At 43.0% G+C, this 27,268-nt stretch overlaps 2 long non-coding RNA genes across 3 annotated transcripts in view; both read right to left on the bottom strand.

Annotated features, from left to right (window-relative positions):
* LOC138757953 (uncharacterized) overlaps positions 1–27,268 on the bottom strand; it is a 289,593-nt gene that overhangs the window by 5,465 nt on the left and 256,860 nt on the right. The gene's annotated exons all lie outside the window — the stretch shown is intronic.
* LOC138757954 (uncharacterized) lies at positions 13,270–17,538 on the bottom strand. Its single transcript, XR_011354007.1, has 3 exons — positions 17,326–17,538; positions 15,663–15,807; positions 13,270–13,650 (listed from the first exon to the last, which is right to left on the bottom strand). It is a non-coding gene; the product is annotated as an uncharacterized lncRNA (long non-coding RNA).

The raw sequence follows: 27,268 nt of genomic DNA on the forward strand, positions 1-27,268 counted from the left end.
AGTTTGTGTGGTGGTAGGGTAGGGCACGCCTCTGTATGCACAGAGGAGAGGCTAGCTCTCATGTACTATATCTACCTGTGTGGTATCTACCTTTGTGGCATCTCCCTACCAAAAGAGGAGATCAATAGGCTTATCTAAGATCCCTCCCTTCCTGATCAACTGCCAATTGGATTTGGGTTGCAAGCATGTGTCCAGTGAGAGCAGTGACCTGCCTACAAGTGGTATCTCTCTATTCAATGGCTATTCCATGGTATCATAGGACTTATAGATGTGCAGGCTGTTTCCATGTGACAGAGAATAGAGCAGGGTGATAATGCTTAGAAATAGGAAAACTTGATGTGGCTTCTTTCTCTGCCTACAACTGTCACCTGCACTAAGTGAGTTGTAGTCAAGTTTTTGCCCAGAAATGCAGATCACCTCCAGAGTCCATGGTCTCCATAAACAGCATTGCCACCTCACAGTTTATCCACATTACATGCTGTTGTCCAGGATTAAATATCTCCAATCCTTCAGTCGTGATGGGTCAGAACCCTGGAATTCTGTAACAAATACTTGTGGGAACCCTTCACCATTTTTAAAATCTGTAAACTATGTCTGGCTTTGCTTTGGCAGAACAGGCTAATCCTGGATACTTCCTGCAAAAGAATTGCTGGAGGAATTCAATGGGTCAGACAGCATTCATGGGTAGAAATGGACAGTGAAGATTTTGGGTTGGGACCTTTTATTAAGATTAAGATCAAAAAGGTGAAATTATGTCTATAAATGGGGAAAGGAGCTGGAGGAACAGTGATACTAGGGAATAGAAGAGAAGGTGTGAGAGGTAGAGATATGGGTAAAGGGAGAGACCAATGTGAAAGGGCTGGGAGTTGGGGGTTAAGAAAAGTTTGAAAGAGGAAAAATCAACCAAGTCCAAGAATAGATAAAGAAAGAAACAGTGGAACCAGGTGGGAATGGGGGTTACCTCAAACAAAAAGTTTAAGGCTGTGAAGTTTAAGGCTGTAATATGATGTATTCTTTCCCAAGTGTACGTTCGGCCTAGCCTGACAGTAAGGGCTGGGAGTTGGGGGTTAAGAAAAGTTTGAAAGAGGAAAAATCAACCAAGTCCAAGAATAGATAAAGAAAGAAACAGTGGAACCAGGTGGGAATGGGGGTTACCTCAAACAAAAAGTTTAAGGCTGTGAAGTTTAAGGCTGTAATATGATGTATTCTTTCCCAAGTGTACGTTCGGCCTAGCCTGACAGTAAGGGGTGGGGGGGGGGGGGGGGGGGGAGATGCATGGACAGTTTTGCACTTTCTGCTATTACAGAGGGAAGTGCCTAAGGGGGTGAAAGAGTGGAAGAAGGTGTGGGGAGGGAAGAGCGGACCAGAGAGTCTCATCGAGTCTTATTCCTGTGAAATGTAGATATTGGTGGAGAGGGAAATGTCACTATACAGAGGGATAGAAATGCCTTTTATTTTAGTGACATAGCATTGGAAATTTAATACATCACAAATATAACCGTTTGACTCAGATACTCTCATCCAAAGCTTACCAAGTGGTCAAATGTGAATGAGGAGATGTCAGTAACACTTATCTCATCATTCATTCCAAAGGAGAGGTACTCTATAATTTTAATCAATTGTTCTGAAAAAGAGGAACAAGCCGTTGTTTAAGTTTGATCTGTAGACAGTACATTCATTTGTTGATTTACAGGTGTCTTCCTGCCTAACACCAAGGAATCTTCCCTTTAAAAGGTGTTGGATTCCTTTAAGCAGCATTTGTGTAATCCATGTTCTTCTCTGGGCAGACAGGCACACATACACAGAGCAACGAACTCTATTGGTGGGAAGCCTGAGACAATAGAAGGTGAGCCACCACCGATTTCACATTCTCCTTCAGACTATGTGATGAGGCATGTGATGATACACCACTGGCCTACTGCAGGGGACAACCTCTGTACCTGCAGAAGAGCATGGGGACAAGGCAACACCTGGCCGGCTGTCAATCAGCTGACCTGAATGGACCAAGCCCCACCCGATCGGGTGTCAATCACCCTCGGGATATAAGCCTGAGCCGGCCCTTCGAAGTCACTCTCAGGGTTAACAGCAGTACAATCTCACAGCTGGTTCTGTGGAAGTTTACGTGAATAAAGCCTATGGTACAGTTTTTGGTTTTATGTGTTTTCATCTGACCGACAGTGCACCACAATTTATTCGACGTAAATTTTAAAAGCTGCTATGGAAAAGTTCCTGAGCGCCGGGAGTCTCGAAATCGAACTATGCCACCCGGAAGCACAAACATGCTTTGAGATCTGGAAGCACATGGTTGAAGCGATCATTGAGGCTCACGCCGATGACACCCTGGACTCCAATTGAAAGAAACTCGTCTTACTCTGATCAAAGCTGGGTCCCCGAGCCTTCCAGGTACTCAAAGACTGCACCGGGATCTCGGAAGCGAATGCACACCCTCGAGACCATGTATAAACCGCCCATGAATATGGTCTTTGCAAGGTACCTCCTGAGTATCTGAAGCCAACTACCCGGGAAGGCAGCCGAGTCTTACCTGGGAGCCCTGTGTGAATTGGCCCGACTTTGTCTGGCTGAACCCGAAGTAAATGTAAAGGAGGTTGAGAGGTTGATCAGAGATGCCTACGTTTGAGGGCAACGCACAAGGGCCATCAGGCAGAAGCTGCTGGAAGAAAATATCTACTCACTGCCCAAAACAGTGGAGGTATTCCGAACCCTGGAGGCAGCAGCCATGCACACCGAAGCCTTCGATTCCAGGCTTCCGCGTGGTCAGCACATTTGGCTGCTGTGGCCCTGGATCAAGCTGGGGAAGAAATCTTCACGGCTGCGGGTGCCCAGTACCCCTATAAGTACCGTGGGTCCCGATGTGGGTCTGATCATTGATCATGCCAAAACTGCCCCAAAAACCAGTATTGCTCGAGATGAAGCAAGAAAGGCCACTTTGCCAAGGTATGCCACACAAAACCAGTCAGCAGCCCTCTAAGATCTCTCCCCTCCCTCACAGCCCCCGCCACATGTGATTGCCGGGCGACGCCATTGCCCCTGCAGCCACTTCCGGCCTCCCCAGCCCCGGCAACCCAACTTCTGGCCTCTCCAGCAACGAATGCCTTGTGTTCACCATGCGCTTGGACCAGCCCTCGCTCTTGCCAGCGCCGCCCACCAAAGACTACAACGACTTCACTTCTGGTCTACGGAATGACGTCATTTCCGCCGGATGTGATGACGTTACCCTCCCCGACAGCTAGTGGCATGACATCACTTCCCCCAGCACACCGAGCGCAGCCGGGGAAGAAGGCCAGCCATGCCTCACCCTCTCATGCGGCGCCGTCATCTTGGCCTGGAAAGGCGCGGACGCCACCAACACCAAGGCCTCCCAGGCCTTCAGCGATGACAAAGTGGTCAACACGGGTGAGGATCAGGCCGCCATACCGATGCACCCCACACCTCTGCATGCTGCTAACCACTGCATACCACACCCCACGTCTATGGAGAGCACCACTGGTCGACACTCACCTCTCACGATGTCTGCAGTAGACACCGACGACCACAATTCGCCTCCACCATTGGGGAATGACGACTCGGTCCCCGGGATGGTCCTATCAGCCACCACACTGACCAGGGACATTCCCCACAACCTCGAGCGCTCCATGATAGACGTAAAAATCAACGGACAGGTAACAAAGTGCCTAATCGAAAGTGGCAGCACTGAGAGTTTCATTCACCCGAGCATGGCCCATTCACAAGCTAAAAATCCACCCCACCACCTTCTCTAGCAGCTTCACCATCAAAGACCAGACTATCAATACCCTCGGATTCTGCTCGGCCGATCTGACTGTGCGGGGGGGGGGGGGGGGGGGAAGGGGAGAGACATAAACTAGGTTCAGGCTCCTGGTCATGCCCAAACTCTGCACCACAGTCCTCCTGGGCCTGGATTTCCAGTGCCACTTGCAGAGCATCACCCTTGCCTTCGGGGGGCCCCCCCACCTCCACTCACACTCTACAGCGTGCTGTCCAACCAGCCCCGGCCAACCTGCAGCCTCTCCATGCTGCGCATCACCCCTCCTGCACTCTTCTCACACCTCATGCCAGACTGCAAGCCAATAGCCGCCAGAAGTAGACACTATTGCGCCGTGGACAGAGATGTCCTCAGGGTGGAGGTGCAGTGACTTCTGGCGGAAGGTGTCATTTAGCCCAGCAACATCCCTTGGAGAATCCAAGTCCTAGTGGTCAAAGGGGGAAGCAAGCCGAGGATGGTCGTGGACCATGAACTGGTACACCCAGCTGGATACCTACCCCCTACCAAGGATAGCCAACATGCTCAATGAGATAGCCCGCCACCGGGTCTTCTCCACAATTGACCTGAACTCGGCCTATCACCAACTCCCCATTCACCCGCAGGACAAGCCCTATACCGCCTTTGAGGCGGACAGGCACCTGTACCAGTTCTGCTGAGTTCCGTTTGGGGTCTCCATCTTCCAGCTGGAGATGGATCGAACGGTAGACCGGCACAATCTAAAGGTGACTTTTCCATACCTGGATAATGTCACCATTTATGGCCAAGACCAGCAGGACCACGATGCCAACCTGGAGAAATTTCTCCTGATAGCCGAGGAGCTGAACCTCATTTAAAACGAAGAGAAGTGTGTGTTCAGCACCACCCTCCTCGCCATACTTGGGTACATTGTGGCACATGGTGTTATCAGCCCAGATCCAGAATGGATGCGCCTGTTAATGGAGCTGCCCCTCCCCACCATGCTCAAAGCCCTCTGCAGGTGCCTTGGCTTATTCTCTTATTACTCTCAGTGCTTATCCTGCTTCTCGGATAAGGTCCGCCCACTGGCCCAGGTCACAACATTCCTGCTCCCACCCGAGGCACAGACGGCATTTATGTGCATCAGGCAGGACATCGCAGACACCACGATGCATGCCGTGGACGAGGACTCCCCCTTCCAAGTGGAGAGCGATACCTCCGATGTGGCCCTCGTCGCCACTCTCAACCAAGGGGGACACCCATTCGCCTTCTTTTCCAGGACCCTCCACGGCTCCGAGTTAGGGAACTCCGCCATTGAAAAGGAGGCCCAAGCGATAGTGGAAGCAGTCCATCACTGGTGCCATTACCTGGCTGGCAGGAGGTTCACCCTCCTCACCGACCAGCGGGCAGTGGCATTCATGTTCAACACCACACACAGGGTCAAGATCTTGCGCTGGAGAGTCGAGATGGCAACATACAGCTATGACACCCAGTATCACCGCGGGAAGTTTAACGACTCCCCCGATGCCCTTTCCCAGACCTGCGTGTTCCTCCACGATGACCAGCTGCAGGCACTGCACGACTCCCTCTGCCACCCAGGCGTCACTCGCTTATACCATTTTATCAAGTCCCGGAACCTCCCGTACACCATCAGGGATGTCAGGACCACGATCAAGGCCTGTCAGGTCTGCGCGGAATGCAAACCCCACTTTTTCTGCCCACTCCAGGCTCATGTTGTGAAGGCCACTTGGCCCTTCGAGTGCCTTGGCATGGACTTCAAGGGGCCCCTGCTTTCCACAAATCGCAACGTCTATTTCCTCACTGTCATAGACGAGTACTCCCGCTTTCTATTTGCCATCCCTGGCCCAGACACCTCCATGGCCACCGTCATCAGGGCACTGACATAGATCTTCACCATGTTTGGCTACCCTGCATTTATCCACAGCAACTGGGGGACTAGATTCATGAGTGAGGAACTGCGCCAGTACCTGACATCAAGGGGCATTGTGACTAGTCGTTCGACTAGATACAACCCAAAAGGTAATGGGCAAGTGGAATGTGAGAATGGGGTGATCTGGAAGGCAGTTCCCTGGTTCTAAAGTCAAAAGGGTGGTCCATAGAATACTGGCAGGAGGTTCTTCCTGAGGCGCTCCATGCCATTCGTTCACTCCTGTGCATGGCTACCAACGAGACCCCTCACGAGCACCTGTTTTTGTTCCCCAGGAGATCGGCGACGGAAACGTCTCTCCCGGCATGGTTTGTGTCCCCGAGACCAGTGCTCCTGCGTAGGCACGTGTGGGCGCACAAGGCCATACCTCTGGTCGAGCAGGTGTTCCTCCTACATGCGAACCACAACTATGCCTACGTTAGGTTTGGCAGTGGCAGGGAGGACACCATCTCAATCAGGGACCTGTCACAGGCAGGAGCACCAACCACATCACAGCATCTTCCAGCCCAGGATCCCGGCGGCCTGACACATACCCCTGACCCCGGACAGCTATGGTGCATTCAGGACCTCCTTGGGCACAAAGGACTTGCCTCAACCATGAGGGACGAACTCACCCCCCCCCCCCCATCCGATGAGATACACACAACTTAACCCTGGCCACTTCTCCATGCTGCACCACACCAGCCGCTCCGGCCCCAGCCCTCAGCCCCCCCACACACGCAGAAACTCCGACGGCTGCTGAACCGTCTTAATCTGTAATACTGTGTATATGTTTTGGGGCTTTATTGCAACTCCTCCCCCTCCCCCCCAGGTCAATTTTAAAGAAGGGGGTGAATGTGGTGGTACACCACTGGCCTACTTCAGGGGGCAACCTCTGTACCTGCAGAGGAGCATGGGGACAAGACAACACCTGGCCGGCTGTCAATCAGCCGACCTGAATGGACCAAGCCCCACCCGGTTGGGAGTCAATCACCCTCCAGGATATAAGCCTGAGCCGGCCCTTCGAAGTCATTCTCAGAGTTTACAGTGGCACAATCTCACAGCTGGCTCTGTAGAAGTTTAAGTTGAATAAAGCCTGTGGTACAGTCTTTGGTTTTGTGTGTTTGCTTCTGACTGACAGCACACCACAGGCCAGTTTTGGAATGATAGCTTCTTTTGGTAGTAAACCATAATCTGGTGCATCCTAAAAACAGATGTTTGAGGTTTTTGCCTGGCATATGGTATAGATAATAGATTTCTTTTGTCACATTTTTGGCTACTAAGTTTTTTTACACACAAGCAAAGCTAATTGTAGCAAGCTGCTGTCTCATGCAAAATCCTTCTCTCCCCTTGATTTTGCCTCAGCACATTGGGTTCAACTAATATGGATTGAGGAAGATTAACTTTAACTTGAAGTCTCTGGCAAATCTGTTTCATAACAGTGAGGGAGAGAATATTTCTTCACAGTACAAAACCATGTTTTCAGGGAAAGCAATAATTTTTGTCATTTTTTACTTAAAATCAGTCCAAACCCATACCAGGTATATTAGGTGGGGATAATTATGAGATGCAGAAAGGGAACATGACCTGTCCAAATACTTGAGATGTACAATGGTTATGTATTTGTTCTGGTGAACATGGATTGAACTGAACCACAGTAATAAATTGCTTTTGAGTTAGATGAGTGGAATTTTTTGTGAAGTTGGGCAAATTGACAATACAACTCTTTTCTGTGGTTCAAGATGTGAAACAACATGTGTGAAGGCAAAATATCATATTCAACACATAACTTGTCAAAATTATTAGACACAAATATCTTATACATCTCTATTAAGTCACCGTTCACTCCATAGAGGAAAACCCAGGTCACTTAACCTTTCTACATAAGACGTTCTCCAATCCAGGCAGCATCCTGGTAAATCTCCCCTTCACCCTCTCCAAAGCTTTCACATCCTTTTTTTAAGGAGGCAAACAGAACTGAACACAATACTCTGTGACTAACCAGAGTTTTAAAGAACTGCAACATTACCTCATGGATGTTGAACTCAATCCCCTGATTAAAGAAGGCCAGCACACCACATGTCTTCTTGACCACCCTATCAACTTGTGTAGGAACCTTGAGAGATCTATCGATCTGGACCCCAATCTCTCTGTTCTTCCACACTGCTATGAAACCTACTATTAACCACATACTCCACCTTCAGGTTCAATCTTCCAGAGGGCATCATTTCATAATATTCTGGATTGAACTCCATCTGCCTCTTCTCTGTTTATCTCCACATCCTGTCTATATCCCGTTTTAACATATGACAACTTCTACACTATACAAAATACCTTTACCTTTCATATCATCTGAAAAGTTACTAGCCCATCACTATTAAGGATAGTCAGCAAGGCTTTGTGAGGGGTACATCATACCTCACTAGAACCATAGAAAACTCCAGCACAGAAAACAGGCCATTTGGTCCTTCTAGTCTGTGCCGAAACATCAATCCACTTTTTAATTCATAAAAATCACTAACAGCAATAGTCCCAGAACAGATCCCTGCAGCACAACACCAGTCACCAACCTCCAGGCCGAATACACTCCATCTATTACTGAACTCTGTCTTCTGTGGAAAAGCCAATTCTGTATCCAAGCAGCCAAGTTTCCAAGGATCCCATGCCTCGCAACTTTTTGGATGAGACTACAATGGGGATCATTGTCAAATGTATTACTAAAATCGATATGCACCACATCCACAGCCCTCCTTCATTAATTTTTTCACCTCCTTGAAACATTAAACTAGGCCTGTGACTAATGGTGTGCCTCAGGGATCTGTGCTGGGACATTGTTGTTTGTTGTGTATATCAATGATCTGGATGATAATGTGGGAAATTGGATCAGCAAGTTCACTGATGACACTAAGATTGGAGGTGTTGTGGACAGCGAGGAAGGTTTTCAAAGATTGCAGAGGGATCTGGACCATCTGGAAAAATGGCAGGTGGAATTTAATGCAGACAAGTGTGAGGTGTTGCATTTTGGAAGGACAAACCAAGGTAGGACAGTAAATGGTAGGGCACTGAGGAATGTGGAGGAAAAAAAAGGATCTGGGAATACAGATACATAATTCCTGGAAATTTGTGTCACAGGTAGATAGGGTTGGAAAGAAAGCTTTTGGTATCTTGGACTTCACAAATTAAAGTATTGAGTACAGGAGTTGGTGAAGTTGTACAAGACATTGGTGAGGCCAAATTTGGAGTATTGTGTGCAGTTCTGGTCACCAAACTACAGGAAGGATATCAGTAAGAGTGTAAAGAAGATTTACTTGGATGTTGCCGGGTCTTCAGGAGTTGGATTACAAGGAAAGATTAAACAGGTTAGGACTTTATTCCTTGGAGCGTAGAAGAATGATGGGAAATTTGATAGATGTTTACAAAATTTTGAGGGGAATAGACAGAGTAAGTGCAAGTTGGCTCTTTCCACTTAGATTGGGAGAGATAAATACAAGAGGACATGACTTTAGGGTGAAAGGTGAAAGTTTTAGGCCGCATGTTAGGGGGAACTTCACTATGAGAGTGGTGGGAGTTTGGAAGAAGTTGCCATCTGACATGATAAATGTGGGCTCATTATTAAGTATTAAGAATAAATTGGATAGGTACATGAATGGTAGAGGTCTGGAGGATTATGAAATGGGTGCAAGTCAGTGGGACTAGTGGATTGATGTTTTGGCACAGACTAGAAGGACCAAATGGCCTGTTTTCTGTGCTGGAGTTTTCTATGGTTCTAGTGAGGTATGATGTACCCCTCACAAAGCCTTGCTGACTATCCTTAATGGTCAGAATCCCTATTATCCTGCACTTACGGGGATTGCGGATGCCAAATATGTGAATTTTCCTGTTGCCTGAGACACACTGTTACCATGCCTAACTAATACACCTGCACTGTTTAAAAGACAAAAGTCAGTGCAAAATGTCATTGAAAATTGATATTGCAGTATTTAATTACATAAAGTTCACTTTAATCAAGTCATTCCCATAACTTCCAAAATATAATAAACAAAGTTTTATTTATTTTTGTTTATCTTAAGATGTATCTATTTATTTATCTATTTATTTATTTATTTATTTTTTGCCGATTGTTGGGATTTCTGGTTGATTCAATGCTGGATAATGGGGATTTTTACTGTACTATGCTTTGAAAATTGCTCATAAATGTGTCCAAAAGGATCCTCTCCTATAATTTGCCCATCCCTGATGCAAGACTCACTGGTCTACAATTCCCAGGATTATCCCTAATTACATTTCTTGAACAAGGCAACTACATTTGCCATCCTCAAATCCTCTAGTGCCACTTCTGTGGCTAGCAAGGGGAAAAAGATCATTGTTGATCCCTAAGAAATTTCTTCCCTCGCCTCCCGTTATGTCTGGCCCTGGGGACTTATCTATCCAAATGTTTTTCATGGAATCAACACAACCTCTTTCTTAACCTAAACATGCTCCAGCATGCTAGTCTGTTCTACACTTACCTCACATTCATCAAGGTGAACAATGAAGTAATGTATTCACTGAGGACCTTTCCTCCTCAGGCCCCTTTGTCTCTGAGCTGTTCTACCCTCATTCTAGTCATTCTCTTGTTCATCATGTGCATTTGGTACACATTGGGATTTCCTTAATCCTACTTGTCATGATCTTCTCATGTCCCCTTCTGGATGTCCTAATTCTCTTCATCAGTTCCTTCCTGGCCACCTTGTAATTCTCATGAGCATTGCCTGATTTTTACTTCTTAAATCTTATGCATGCTTCCTTCCTCCTCTTGACATTGTTCCACCTATCCTGTCAACCATGGTTCCTTTCACTACCATCCATTTCCTGCCTCATTGGGATAAATCCATCCAGAAACCTGCGCAAATGCTGCTGATAGTCCAATAACATTACCTATTCTTCTGCTCCTTGGGAGGTTATGGTGAAACTGGAAATAAATAATTGGTAGGGTGGATGTCTATCGTGCACCCCTGAATTAAGTTAATGAAGATAATAGATTAGATTCTGTAAAGCTCAGCAAAATTTAACCAAGAAAATGAACAGAATTTTCTGTAAATTCTCAATAGGTCAGGCTGCATCTATGAGAAGAGGATAACGTTTCAGATTGAAGACTTCGTAAGAACTCGGTTAGAGAGCAGTGGAGAGCTTCTTCAGGTTCTGACAAATGGTCTTCAGCCTGAAATGTTAACTGTGCTTTTCTTTCCAAGGATGTGACCTGCCTTGCTGAGTATTTGCAGCATTTTCTGTTTTTATTTTAGACTTTCAGCCTCTGCGGCTTTTTTGATTTTCATTTCATGGATTTTTTTTTTGCACAATTTATCTGGAGATTGTTTAGCTAATTGACTTTATTGGAAGCTGAACTGCAGCTAAACTTTTTTTCAAAGTTTGATGCAGCTTGCTGTGTTTCACTAGCGCTAATGACAGGAGAATTGCAGCAACCTCCTGTTGTAATTTTCTTTAAATTTAGAGAGGTAGCTGGCTTTAATAATAATTGGATATTTTCATTGTTATTTTGATGGATATTTGACAGTCCACGTTCTCTGTGTTGATTAATTTTTCTGCAAATCCTTGGCATGAATTTGTACAGGGTTGGAGGTCAGAGAAAATTGGATGGGAGTCAGAGTTGGACCAGAACCAGTGAGCAGGGTGCAGATTAGGACCAGGAAACTGTTTCATGTCAGTCTCTTTTACTTAATGGGAGAATTATACGATGGAAACGAAAATACAATTTTGTATTGAACCTATTTTCAAGGTAAATAAGGGCTGAGTTATGGTATTCATTACATAAGCTAGGAAATTTGTCAATTAAAAAAAAACAATGTTTATGTATGGGTGGCAAATACACCTCATTTTAAATCTCCTAATAATTCTAATGGGTTTGATAAATGGAATTGCTGAGCTAGCAAATATTTTTTTCCAATAAAAATTCAAAAACTATATTCTAACATTCATCAGGCAAAAGAATCAGCGATTTACTCCAAACCCTGCTGACTGCACATGACTAAAAATGCAGCTGAGGGACGCTGCAGGAGTTTCAAAAATAATATGCAGCTGATTTCTTTCTCAGTCAGCAATCTGGGGTAAACTCCTTAAAGAAAATGTTTGAAGTCAGAAAGTCAAATTTAGACAGCTGAAAGAAAGCACACTTCGTTTATCTTTATGTTTAACACTCCCATTACAGTGTCCCAGGCCTCCCTACTCTGTAGGTGACTAAATTTGAAACCAGCCAAAGAGAAAGTCTGATGCCGAGTCTCACAGTCTCAATAGATGACAGGCCTGGGGCATCACACAGCTTCCCACACAGTCTAGAAGATTAACATTTTTAACTTATTCAACTTAAGTCTCTATTATTGTTTTGGACCATTCACCTCTCCTGCAAATGAAGAAAGCTTTGTATTTTCATCTCATCATCATTTCTATAAATGTTGTTTGTTCCTCATCACTGCCTTGAAATTTATGTTTCCTCCTTCCCCGAAAGCCACCACCAGTGGCCATGTTCTCAGCTGCTTGAATCAAAGTTGTGGAAGTATGTCTCTTTCCCTCTCGTTGTGCCTGAAGATATTCCTCAGAACTCCCATCCTTGTCCAAGTTTATAGTTGCTGCAGCAGCACCTCCTTTCATAGCTCAGTGTAAAATGTTGACTGACAATGTACCCGTACTCATGAACTGGTTTAGGATACTTTACCTCGCTGAAGGCTCTATATACATGCAAGCTGTTGTGAAGCCTAGCTGTGACATGAGAGAGAGAGAGAGAGAGAGAGGACTTTGGGGGTACATTAACATACACTAAAGGCAAATAAAAATGGAGTTTGAGGGATCCTATTTGATTGGTGAGCAAAGAAAGAGTTTGACTTTCAAGTAAATGTGCTTACACGCACATTTCTGCTGGCTTCCTCCCACATTCTAAAAGGCATACAGGGAAGCTCGGTTAATCAGTCACATGGTGTATTTGGGTGGTATGGGCTTGTGGACTGGAATGGCCTGTTATCATGCAGTATCTCTAAAAAATTTTAATTAAATTCCCCTTTCAGAATGCCCTGTAGAAGTAAGCAAACAAGCTGAGTTTAGTCCCTGAAAGGTGATCTCATCCATAGAATTTAACAAACTCGATTGGATTGCTCACCAGGGTTCCTACAGATGGGTTACTGTTTACATGTTCTAACAGAACTTTGATTTTATTTACTAATAACTTTCAGTGGGGACTGCACTATTTGAGAGTAATTTTTACAATACTTTGATAATGTCACTGATTATTATTGCACAAGGATTTGCAGAACAAAAACTACTGAAGGAAATTCTTCTGTGAATTTTATTCATACTCTATAATTTGATTATGATGGAATTGTAGAATGCAGCACAAAAAGGCATTTTTTCTCATCCCATCATTTAAATTAACATCCTCATGAGGTTCCTGTCTGAGCTTACCAGTGGCATCCTTTTTTCTGCCTTAGCTTAGCTCGCTTTTGCTATTGACCAGCAACTTCCTCAACTGGAACTGCACTCTCCCAATAATGAGTGTTTCCGATATGTTACCCTTTTATGTTGCTGGCAATGGCTGGAGGCTTCTGCTAAATCTTTCTATGTGCAGCAATTATGTGGATGATTCACTTCAGGGACATGTGCTCTATTTTTCAAGAACAATATTCTCTTCACTTTTACTGTGAGAGGATTGTGTGACCTGAACAAATCAAAGCTTGCAGGTGTTGTAAATTTCCCAAGAATACAAGGTTGATGACACGGAGGTTAATTTTAACACACAATTTTCTGACAAATTCTGGGCTTCTCTGAACAACTCATGATCCAAGGCCCTTCTGAACAATTCACACTTGAGGTCTCCTCTGAACAACTCCTCTGGGCTCCTCTGGAGAACTGAGGGTCAGTAACTCTACTGTTTGCAGGAATAACTGTTGCTTGATTTTCATGAGGCTTTCCGATTCTTTTTCTGGAGTTGTGGAATAGCAGAGTTTATTGACAGTGGGTTAAAATTCATCACTTTAGCTTTTGTGCTTATATCATCTGTGGTGACAATTAGGTCTGAGCACAAAAGTACTGGAGAAACTCAGCAGGTTATACAGCATCCATAGGAAGTAAAAGGCAATCAGTTTTCAACCTTCATTGAGGGTCAAAAAGTTGGGGGGAGGGAAAGGGGGTAGAGCACAGGAAAGAATAGGTGGACACAAGTGGGAAGGTAGAAGAGAAAAATGCTGAGAAGTGATGGGGAGAGGGAAAATTGATAGTTTAAGATTGGTAATTGAGAGACAATTAGTAGTGTGGATTTTTTAATGGTACAATTGAATTCTGGACTGGATATATAGATAAGATCGAACCCCTATTTGCTGCATATGATATTATATTGCAGCAGGAATGAGGACATCGATTATGATTGTGGCCATTGATACTTTGTTTAAAACTTTGATGGCTGCAGCCAAACCAGGAGTCAAGGCATTTGAAGAATTGGTTAAAGTGTGAGTGATTTGCCTCCAGGCTGGTGGTCCAATGGGAGCTGCCAGAATCAGCATCCAGATCAAACCACTGCAGACTTTGCAGCAGATGAGAAAGAGATCAGTGGCCACTGTGAACATGATACAATTTTAAAGGAAATGTTGTACAAAAACATAGATGTGGAAGATTGCGTGCAAAATCGGAGCCACATCTTTCACAATGAATGATATAAAGTGATTGGATAGAACTATAAATGGTGAAAAGTTAGGCAAACAAGAAGTCTGTAGATGATGGAAAACTGGAGCAACCTATAAGTTGCTGGTGAAACTCAGCAGGTCAGGCAGCATCCATAGAAAGCAAAAGATAGTTGATGTTTCAGGCCAAAACCTTTCATTGGCAGATGTCCAAATAGGTGGGGTGGGGGAAGAAAAAAAAGTTCAGAGTTGATAGGGAAAGGGCAGAACGCTGGGAAAGATGCATTCTGAAAGGAGGAAAGGGAAGCAGATGAGATTCTGGAGGATGGAAGGTGCAGGTGACAGGGAGGTGGGGAGGGGAAAGACAAGGAGGACTGGACCCAGAGGGATAAAGGAAAGCTGGGGCAGGGCCATGGAGGCCACCAGGAAATTGGAAGTCAAAATTGATGCCACTGGGTTGGAGGGTGTCAAGACAAAATATAAAGTGCTGTTCCTCCAATCTACATGCGGTGTTAACCAGACAATACATGATACCATAGGCAGATGTTTCAATGTGGGTATGGAAATGTGGAATTGAATTGGTTGGCCATTGGGAGATTCTTGCGTTTGAAGTGGACAGAGCCAAGGTGGTTAATGATACAATCTCCTATTCCGTCCCAGACTCCCCAATGCAAGGGAGACCACATCGGGAGCACCGGATTCAGTAAATGATCCCTACAGAGTCATAGGTGAAGTTATGCATCAGTTGGAAGGATTGTTTGGGGCTTTGAATGGTGGTGAGAGAGGTGTGTAGATGCAGGTGTAACATTTTTTTTACGGTCACTGGGATTAAGTGCTGGGTTTGGGGGGGGCAGGGTTGGTGGGAGTGATTAATGAGAAGGGACGAGTGGACAAAGAAGTTGAGGAGAAAGTGATCCCTATGGAAAGCAGGAAGGGGAGGGGAAGAAGTGTCTGGTGGTGAAAGCCTGTGGTAGCTGATAAAAATTCCAGAGAATAACATATTGGATGCAGAGGCTGGTTGGAAGGTAGGTGAGGACAAGGGGAACATGTCTCTGTTATATTGGGAAGGATAGGCCAAAGGAAGAAGTGCAGGAAATGGAGGTGAAGTGAATGTGGCGAAGGGCTCATGTTTAGCCATGTTTACTGAAGAAGGAGGAGTGTTTTAATTTTTTTTTAAGAGGTAACAGTTTTAATAGTTTTTGAAAGTTTCGTTCAAGTTTTAGAAAGCCTGAAATATAATCAAAATGTAACATTTGTCCACTTTAACTATTCTGGTTAAACAAGGAAGCATGATTTGGTCAGCTTTCAAAAAATTCACCTTTTGCTTTCTTTTGATCTCCTTGACTCAACAACATGAATCCATCACAATCACATTGTGGAAAAGTTGCATGATGGCAACAGCAACAGTGGTCCAGACTGTTCTCAGTTCCAGTAGTCAAAATCACTTGTTTATTCAAAAAGCACTAGAAATTGAGGACAAAATGCGATTAACTATATTCTGTGCCTCATAGTCTGATCCTTCCGTAGATTACTATGTTAATAAAAGAAATATGAATTTGACATTTATACTCTTTTTAGCGAAAGATGTTCTCAATACAAACAATATTTTTAGTAAATACCACAGCGGATAATCGCTGCTCCAGTTTATCTTAAATTTTGTTACATATTAAATTATGGTTCCTGATTCGACTTTTTTTTTAAAATGTGTCATTGGTTCACTCCTGATCAGCAGCAATTTTACGCACAAACCTGGTTTAAAGTGGCTCTAATTAATGACTCACAAAGATATAAGCATATTTGTTTGTGTTCTGTCTGTCTGAAAATCACTTCCCTTGGCTTTCCTAATGCCCTTTCATAGTCAAGATTCATACAAGTTAGAATCAGAAGCAGGAAATAGTCAAAATGAGAGGAAATCAAACAGACATATCAGAAAAATCGCCAATACAATCATTTGTGGATGTTTTAACACTTCTGTATATTTGTTGATGATGAGATTGGCAAACCTTCATGCCCAGTCATGTGACATCAGCACTTCCTGTATTGTGAAAGTAATGGAGCCAAAGACAGTAACTGTGTAAACAAAACTGTCTATGTGTTGAAACCCATTTGTAATTTGATTATTCAGTTTAATTCTGGATTTGTCCCTATATAAATGATGCCATTTCCCATTTTTACACTTGCTCATTGTACGGAGCCTGCGGCAAACATGGCCTGCTGTACTTCAGTTTTTGATTAAAAACTTCTGAATTCAGAGGACTTTGCATTCTTCAGTCCCATGATGCTTCAAATTTTTAGCTGAACCTTCAATTTGTTCTCTGTCAAATTGTGACTTTCAGAAACGAATTAAAGGGCAATTTGTCATCCACCAAGTATGTCCAGCAAGGTGAGGATGAAATGCAAACTTAGAAAGTTTCTGTACTTATATAAGAATAGAAACATCATGTTTTTTAAAGATGCTTAGCTGAACAGAGTCCTGACCCAACACATTGATCAATCTTTCCCCTACCCCACTTGTTGAGGTTCCTCCACCAGATTGTTCTTTTTTTACAGCATCTGCAGTTTCTTGTATTTGTGGATGTGGTCATTTAAAAAAAAATTAGACATGCAGCATGGTAACAGGCCCTTTCAGCCCATGAGACCGTGCTGCTTAATCACACCCGATTGGCCTACCACCCCGGTACTTTTAGAACAGTGGGAGGAAATCGGAGTACCTGGAGGAAACCCACATAGACAACGGGGGGAATGAACAAACTCCTTACAGACAGGACTGGATTCAAGCCTTGGTCGCTGGCGATGTACAGAATTGTGCTCACTGCTACCCAAACCATGCTGCCCTTTTCTCTCTACCTCTTCCATGTATTGCTTCAGGCAGAGAAAAAGGCAGACTTCTCATATACCTCCTCCAACAACACAAGAGCTCAGCCAAAATTACTTCATGCGATTGTAATGACAGAAGTACCACAGTCACTATGGTATCTTACCTTTTTGTCTGTATTTGCACATGTGCAAATCACATGTGGGGAAATCAAAAGTAATGAGACCTTCTTCTGGGACTTCCTCCTGCAGGTACAAAAGGTGCAATCCATGTCCTTTCACCGTGAAGAAGGCCGTCTAAAGATCTATACCAACCGGGAAACTGGGCAAATGAAGAACACATGATATCTAGCTCCAACAAGCATAGAGGAAGTGTCAGAATCAGCTACAATTACATTGTTTAAGAGACATCTCAATGGCTGTGTGGACGGGGAAGGTGAGAGGGATATTGGCCAAATGCAGGCAGATGAAAACTCAGGAAGGCTCTATAGTCAAAGTGGCCATGTCTGGAATGACCTTTACAGGTAAATATCTCCAAAGGCAACTTGATGTGTGCGACATTAAAAACAATGGCACCTGGTCTTTGAGAATGCAGACTTTTATATCCTATGGCAGGGCAGCTCTCAGGTTGATGGAACAATTACAATGAAAACAACACCTCTTGACTCAGTGGGATTAGTTCCCGACTAGCTTGATAAGGAGAATACCTGGATTAATTGAATGGTCAAAGTGGGTTTCCCTCTCGTTGTATCAGTTGCTGCAATAGCCACTGCACTGCTTAAATTTTAATGCAAAGTAGTTCCACAGAGCAACAACGGCCATGCCACTGAATGAATGATGTTTGTTAAACATCTCTGATGCCTCAGTCCTGAAATTGCTGGCTCGTTTTCCCTTTATTTCAAATTTCTTAACTATCCAATGTTCATAAACTCTAAGGTAGTGGGGATTTAAACGTCCAACAGCAACCCCCACAAAATTCCCACTCGTTTCTCTCTGTGTCTGTTGTTCAAAGTATGCATACCAAAAGAATGTGGCAGGAAGCCATAAAGGTGACCTCACTTTCAACCAAGTCAAATCAGAACTGCTGCAGATTAATATCACTTCAATGCAGATTTAAACTAATCTGGGGCTGTGAGTTTCCAATTGCCACTAAAGTGGTTAGCATAATGCCAGTCACCTGATTCATGTCTGCTGCGGTCAGTAAGGAGTTTGTGTATTCTCCCCATGACTTGCATTGATTTCCTCTGTGTGTAGGGTTTCTTGCCACCCTTCAAAACATATGGGGTTAATAGGTTAATTGGGTGTAATTAGGTGGCACATGTTTCATGGGCTGGAAGGGCCGACTACTGTGCTGTATCATTAAAATTAAAAAAATAAATTCAGCTGAACAGTACAAAATTAAACATTAATTCCTAAGAAGCCTCAACTTTCCCTTTGATTCTCAAGAACAGCTTAAAGCAATAGTACTCAATCTTTTTCTTTCCACTCACATACCACTTTAAGTGTTCCCTAGGCCATGGGTGCTCTGTCATTAGTAAGGGATTGCTTAAGGTGGTATGTGGGTGGGTTTGAAAACCGCTGTTTTAATCATCCCTAATTGACTCATTACATGCACAGTTTTTATAACTTCAAAGGAAATGGGCCAATGACAATTTTTCTCAAGCAAAATATTTCAGTAACAATTGTGTCTAGAGCAGTGATTCTCAACCTTCCCTTCCCACTCACATCTCACCTTAAGCAATGCCTTACTAATCACAGAGCACTGATGGGATAGGGATTACTTAAAGTGGTATGTGAGTGGAAAGAAAAAGGTTGAGAACCACTGGCTTAAAGGAATATTTAGAAATTTGATCCTGATTTTAGTTTTAATGATTGAAAAGCTGTAATTCCTTTGAAACTAAAACAGACTGGATAAGATTTTTGAACCAAATAATGTGATTTAGAAATTTCTGAATTTCAAATTGACCACTATTTTAAATGCAGATATAAGATATTGAATGTATATTCCAACTTCGTGAATTTTCAATGGATGAGGACATTTTTAACTAGGGCTTGGGTGGCCAACATACTCTTGTGCTATGTGACTTTCTCTTGTTATTCAACAATAAAACATTACATTTACACAGCACATTAAATCAGAACATAATTCCAGCAATAGTAGAAAAGCATAATCTTGCAAAAGTTAACAACAAGCCAAATAAACAGATTCGTAAAAAAGATGACAAGAAGTGTGGTAAAGTGATGCCTTTCAATATAGTTGTGAACCAAGTGCAGTGAAGAAATCTAAAACTGCTCCATTAATCATTTGGCGTGATGGCATGATATGTCTATGTTTCTTCAAAGAAAATGTAAAGTTGCAGTGATGGAGGTAAGGGATTCTGAACCTTTAAATTCAACAGGTAAAGGATCTTCAGTTTAGGTCAGGTGGCCTGAAAAAAAATCACTGAAATAAGAAGAGAAAAACCATTGTGAGTTGAAATGAAACTTACTGAGAAATATGATTGCAATGAGGAAAATGGAGTGAGGGTGACAACAGGACAACAGGAGAAAAGGAAGATTTTAATTAAAAAGTGAATAAAATCTAACAAGGTACATGTTCAAAGGAGAAGGCATGGGGGAGCTATAGAGAAATCAAGGTGTGATTTATTGCTAGAGAATGCGACATCAGTGCCATTTTGGTCTAATAGAGCCATAGAACATTACAGGCCAGAAACAGGCCCTTTGGCCCTTCTAGTCTGTGCTGAACTATTATTCTCATGCATCCAGTTGTAACATTTGGCAGGGTATCATGTTCAGTGTGTTCACAGAGAGACGAGATTGGATGCAAGTGTTACAATCACACATAAGTTTAACACACAAGAGATAAAACGAGAGAATGCCAAACAGTACTCGATTGCTATATTACTTTAACAAAGATATAGGCATTAGATCGAGGTTGGACTCCGATACAAGTGACTTCCTATACTCTACACGCTCACACACTTGAGTACATACTCTACATACAGGGACTTTCACACACTCAAACACCTGGTTCCCTGTACCAACAGGTGTGCAGCTCTCTGCATATTGATTTATTGTAGTATTATGGCTCAGCTTCAGTGAGGTGCACCCCTTACCCATGACGTGGTGTGGAGCGATGTCCAGGCTTGGACCATGAGGCAGAGGGAAAGAATGTGCAATGCATCGATGCTTTATATAGTTCTGATCTGGGTGTCTAGCCAATAATGGCCCAAGATAATTTAAGTTAGCCAACGGCAAGGTGTGCACTAATGGATGGCTGGAGTCCAACCTTGATTGACAGGTGATGTGACTTCTGAATAATTTTCAAACAGGGAAGACATGTGACCATCCACAATATTCCAGATAGGCAGGGAGGCCACGTTTTCCTCCACAACCCACATATAACACCAGTCCATAGCCCTTCATACACCTCCTATCCATGAATCTGTCCAAATTTTTCTCAAAAATTAAAATTGAGCCTGCATTACTACATCAGCTGGTAGCTCATTCCACACTCCCACCACTCTCTGTGTGAAGAAGTTATCCTGAATATTTCCCCTAAACTTTTCCCATTTTACCCTTAACCTATGTCCTCTGTATTGCATCTCACCAACCCTCAGTGGAAAAAGCCTCCGTACATTTACACTGTCAAAATTCAAGATTCATTTATTTTGTCATGTAATGGAACATTAAACAAGCACTTACCTGTGCAAAGTTTGATGACTATTATTTGAGCAATGGGAGCTGGTGAGTCAATGTGAGATCCCATCTGCACATGTGCAGCCATTCCTTTACAGTCTTGAGGGGAGAAGCCACTGAACTTAAATGAACTAAACTAGACGAACCAACCATAACACAAACCTGTGACTGAACATTATTTATTACATAAACAAACAAGAAAGGGAGGGAGAGGTGGGCACGTTGACTCACTAACTCCCATTGCTTGAGTAATAATTATCAAACTTCGTACAGGTAAGTGCTCATTTAATGTTCCATTATTCTTCGCAATGTACATTGGTTCACCAACGTGAGAGTTTGTAGCTCAGTGGCTTATCCCCTTAGGGTGGTCTGATAGACCACCCTAAGGTGGTATTATTCTTTACCCCGAATAATTTTGAATACCTCTATCAAATCTCTCCTCATTCTTCTACGCTCCAGGGAATAAAGTCCTCACATGTTTAATCTTTCCCTGTAATTCAGTCCGAGCAATATCCGAGTAAATCTCTGCACTCTTTCAATCTTATTGATATCTTTCCTATAGTTAGGTGACCAAAACTGCACACAATACTTCAAATTTGGCCTCATCAATGTCTTATACAATTTGCCATAACATCCCAACTCCTGTACTCAATACTTATGAAAGCCAATATGCCAAAAGCTCTCATTTCAACCCTATCTACTTTCAGGGAATTATGTATCTGTATTCCCAGGCCCCTCTGTTCTATCTCACCCCTCGGTCCCCTAGCATTTACTGTGTATGTCCTTTCTTGGCTTTTGTATCTAAAATGCAACACCTCATATTTGTCTGCATTAAATTCCATTTCTTCAGCCCATTTTTCCAGCTGGTCTAGATCCCACTGCAATCTTTGAAAACATACTTCACTGACCACAATGACTCCAATCCTGGTGTCATCTGCAAACTTGCTGATCCACAATTTACCACATATCATCCATATCATTGATATTGATGACAAACAACAATGGTCCCACCACGATTCCGGAGGTACACTACTAGTCACAGGCCTCCAGTCTGAGAATCAATCATCCACTACCAGAGGTTTCTTCCATATAGTCAATGTCAAGTCCAGTTTCCTACTTCACCATGAATACTGAGTGAACCTTCCCGACTAACCTCCCACATGGGACCTTGTCAAAGGCTATACTAAAGTCCACACAAACAACTCGAAAAACTCTAAGATTGATTAAACACAACCTACCAGCATACACTTGTTGACTATCCCTAATCAGTCTCTGGCTATGCAAATAAGTGTATATCTTAGAACACCTTCCAATAATTTACCTACTTCTGGTGTCAGTCTCACCAGCCTATAATTTTCAGAGTTACTTTTGGAGCCTTTATTAAAACAACAGAACAACATGAACTACTCCCCAATCCTCTGGCACCTCAACCGTGGCTAATGACATTTTAAATACTTCTGCCAGAGACCCTGCAATTTCTCTACTAGCCTCCCTCAAAGTCCGATGGAATATCTTGTCAGGTCCTGGAGATTTATCATCCTTATTTGCTTTAAGACATGAAGCACTCTCTCCTCTTTAATTTCTATAGGGTCTATGACCTCATGCGTGTTTTCCTTCTGTAGATTCTGTGCCAGTTTCCTGAGTGAATACTGATGCAAAAAAAAAAATTAAGATCTCTCCCATACTTCTGGCTCCATACTTAGCCGACTACTCTGATCTTCAAGGGGACCAATTTTGTCCCTTACTATCCTTTTGCTCTTCTTCTTTGGCTTGGCTTCGCGGACGAAGATTTATGGAGGGGGTAAATGTCCACGTCAGCTGCAGGCTCGTTTGTGGCTGACAAGTCCGATGCAGGACAGGCAAACACGGTTGCAACGGTTGCAAGGGAAAATTGGTTGGTTGGGGTTGGGTGTTGGGTTTTTCCTCCTTTGCCTTTTGTCAGTGAGGTGGGCTCTGCGGTCTTCTTCAAAGGAGGTTGCTGCCCGCCGAACTGTGAGGCGCCAAGATGCACGGTTTGAGGCGATATCAGCCCACTGGCAGTGGTCAATGTGGCAGGCACCAAGAGATTTCTTTAGGCAGTCCTTGTACCTCTTCTTTGGTGCACCTCTGTCTCGGTGACCAGTGGAGAGCTCGCCATATAACACGATCTTGGGAAGGCGATGGTCCTCCATTCTGGAGATGTGACCTACCCAACACAGTTGGATCTTCAGCAGTGTGGATTCGATGCTGTTGGCCTCTGCCATCTCGAGTACTTCAATGTTGGTGATGAAGTCTCTCCAATGAATGTTGAGGATGGAGCAGAGACAACGCTGGTGGAAGCGTTCTAGGAGCCGTAGGTGATGCCGGTAGAGGTCCCATGATTCGGAGCCGAACAGGAGTGTGGGTATGACAACGGCTCTGTATATGCTAATCTTTGTGAGGTTTTTCAGTTGGTTGTTTTTCCAGACTCTTTTGTGTAGTCTTCCAAAGGCGCTATTTGCCTTGGCGAGTCTGTTGTCTATCTCGTTGTCGATCCTTGCATCCGATGAAATGGTGCAGCCGAGATAGGTAAACTGGTTAACCGTTTTGAGTTTTGTGTGCCCGATGGAGATGTGGGGGTGCTGGTAGTCATGGTGGGGAGCTGGCTGATGGAGGACCTCAGTTTTCTTCAGGCTGACTTCCAGGCCAAACATTTTGGCAGTTTCCGCAAAACAGGACGTCAAGCGCTGAAGAGCTGGCTCTGAATGGGCAACTAAAGTGGCATTTTTCTTCACATTATTTGCCAAAGCAACCTCATGTCTTCTTTCAACCTTTCTGATTTCTTTGCCGAGGTTTTCTTGCATTTTTTATTCTACTCAAATATCTTACTTACTCTGTGTTGCCTATACACCTTTCTTCTTCCAAACCAGATCTTCAGTATCCCTCAAAAACCAATGCCTGTTAACCCTACAGAAACATACAAACTCTGTACCTCAAAATCTCACCTTTTGAAGTTCTTTCACTTCCCTTGCCTATCCTTGCCTGAAAACAACTCATCCCAATCCACGTATTCTAGCGCCTTCCTGATTTCCTCAGAAATGGCCTTTCTCCAATTTAGAATCTCAACCAGAGGCCCAGACCTGTCCTTCTCCCATAATTAACTTGAAACTAATTGCATTTCGATCACTGGACCCAAAATGTTCCCCTACACATTCTTCTGTCACCTATCCTGTCTTGTGTCTCAATTATACCCAATTAAATTATAACCCCCATACTGATACAGACACAAAGAAAACTTATAAACTCTTTACAGACAGCGCTGGATTCGAACCCGGGTCACAAGCGCTGTAACAGCATTGTGCTAGCCGCTACATTAACCATGCAGCCCGACAAGTAACCAATGTCAGAGATAATCATATGACATTTAAACCAGTTCTGAGTGTTTAGAGTGGTAGAAATTATGGAAGTACAGTATTGTGATGTTTTGTGAAATTTTGCTGGCATCCTATTGCAGAACAACTAAGCTGTCAAGGTAATCAATAGCATTAATTTAAAATGCAAAAATGTTGGATCCCTAAGGTCCAGAGGCTTCTTTTTACTCTGAAGTCATAACTTCAGTACTCTTGTTGCTTCATGATGTATCTGTAAAACACCTTTCATGTTCTAATGATTATTTTTAAAAAGTGGAAACCCTTGGAGAGGCATTTGATCCACAGCTTAAGTAACAAAATGAGAGTCAAATATTGATCAATATAACTGTAGATACTGCATCAGGCATCTGAAATGAGTACCTATAAAATTGATTTCATCTGCAGAAGTTCAATGACAATAGAGCAAACTTCATTAATTGGCCACGTGCCTTGTGGTGGACCTGTGGAGAAGAGAACTACAGTCATAGACCAGGCCAGCTGGCGCTGAGCCGAAGAACACAGCTACCAGTACAGCTTCTGCCTGACCCCCGAAAATGGTTGAATAAGATTGGGCTCCACCATGGGCTTGGTAGCCAAAGCCAGCAACCAGATTTGGGACCCAGGTTGAGGAGGTGGCATGATCCTCTGAAGGGACTTACTTTATTTCTTTCTACTTTCTTTTGTTGCAAAATGGCATTGGAGCATGATGACTCTTAGCTATTCTTTGAATGGCATGGGAAAAAAAAGCTTGACATAGTATCTTGGTACATGTGACAATAATAATAATAATTAAACATACATGGAAAGTCACATCCAGGTTGTCCAAATCTGATATACCAGTCGTTAATCCTCAAAGATATATATTTTTCTTGTGATCATCTTGAATAATCTCAAGACCTGTGACCCAAATAGGTTCTTTCTGGCCCCAGACTACTGCATTTCGATGTTGCTATCCATTTTTCCCGGAATAGGTAAACCTCAAGTTGTCTGGATCTCAGTAGATCAATTAATACTTTAAATGTTGTCTAGTTTTGACCATGGCACAGGGAGATAGGTTTGGCAGTGGATAGTCCCTGGATCCCAATTTGTGCTTTATAATTGTGGATTTAAACCATCCATTCTGCTTTCTGACTACTTCCCCACCCACAGTCTCACCCACACTGGGGCGGGGGGTGGGGGGTGGGTGGGAGGCTGTTCTCCCTTTGTTAGAATTTTATTTATCCATGAATATATTTTTGTGGGAGCCAAATAACTTTTTTTGCAGCATAATATACATTAGATTGTGTTACCAACATGCATTTAATACCGAGAAGATTATCACTTATTAAAGTTTTAAACTATTAATTATATGTGAAGAACATTTGACTATTTGTTTGACGTGTGTGTGCTTGAGAGAGAGAGAACTTAATTATCCTCAACTAATAAAAGTTGTTTTTTAATTTTAGTCTCAGTATGACCATGATAAAAAAGCCAGGAACTTGTACTACATTGATTCACTTTGTCATACGTGAGCAAATCTTTGTGTAGTCAGCTCCCAGTGCTGGTTCTCATAATTATGTTTCCTTCTTCACATGAAATAAAGGAAGCCTGTCAAAAAGCACCAGATGAATCAGCTTCTGTTCTTCCTTTTTGATGACATTTGAAAGCTAGTAAAGAACCAGATCTGTGATTTTTTTTAACTCTTACTCAACTAATTATTTGTTTGCCTATTGATTTATGAAGTTCTAAATAGAATCATATAAAGGTTACTGTAATAAATTTATAAACATAGTAAGAATGCAAAAGGTTTACTTTATTCTTTAATACCCCATTCTGGTAGAACTCTATTAAACATTTCATTTTGTTGTTTTTATGCATACCATACTTGAATGATAAAATATTCAAAGGAGTATCTCACCAGAAACCTCATCTCAGCCAAAAGGAAGCAGAACTATAAGGCTGACTGTTTTCAATGCAGTACTCAAGGTTTGGATTTTCCTGAGCTGACAGAACTGTGAATTGAACCGAGACCAGATTTAGGCCACCCTTAATATTCTTCGAACAATATCTTTCTAGTGAAGTTGAGCTTGTTTAAAGGCAATGGTTTAAAGCAGGGCTCGTCTATTTGACAGCTGTAAGTGGTATGGAGTGAAAAAGGTTTAAATATGATTGAATTGCATTTGTTGAAGGGCTTCTGGAGTTTATAAACACAGAGGCTTAAAAACGTGTCTGAAAAAAGAGAGAGAAATGAATGAAAGGAGAAGGAAGGAGGGAGAGAGATCAAAATAATGAACTTATTCTGTGTTTATATTCTGACTGATTATGTTATATTTTATATTGTATATAGATATGTTTTATAGTAGATAAATTGTGGCAGGTTTTTTTTAGTGTAGGTCACATACAAACACTTCAAAACAGATCTCATTTAAAATGCCAGAGCTCTACTCAAGCCAGACAGTTCAGGCTCCAAGTGGCTTTGAAAAAACCTTGAAGAATGCCTATAAGGACTTCACAAGTAGGTGTTAATTGGACATGCTGTGGAGTAATGGATTATTGTTTTGGAAAGCAACAGATGAATGAACTCGGAAGATTAGATCTGGAGCTGCAATTGGCTGTTCTAAGAGGGTCATGTGGTTTCCCAGAGAGAGAGAGAGAGAGAGAGAGAGAGAGAGAGAATATTTAGTTCTACAGTTGAGCAGCAACAGCTGGGATTGGAACGTGATAAGCTGGCAAACTTGTGGAAAAACCCCATTTTGAAGATGGGTTGGGAGCCAGGTCAAAACCCTTGTGGTCCATACAAGAGGAGAGGACTGGCTGCATAATGTTTCACTTGAATTAAGGGAAACAAAAAGAAACTCTGTGGTGACCTGAAAGAAAGAGGTTATCATCTGGAAAACCCTGATGGGGCAAGTTTCTTCAGCAAGACACTAAAGTGGCTGATTTAAAGGAATTACTTGTGGGTGTCCAACGAGCAACAAATCTCTCTCTGAAAACCGACAAGAACCTTCCTGAGTGGTAACTATTTACTTTTCAAGCACCAAAGTCTGGTGAAATTCATAGATGT

The sequence above is a fragment of the Narcine bancroftii genome, chromosome 3 (genome assembly GCF_036971445.1).
Source record: "Narcine bancroftii isolate sNarBan1 chromosome 3, sNarBan1.hap1, whole genome shotgun sequence".
Classification (NCBI taxonomy): Eukaryota; Metazoa; Chordata; class Chondrichthyes; order Torpediniformes; family Narcinidae; genus Narcine; species Narcine bancroftii.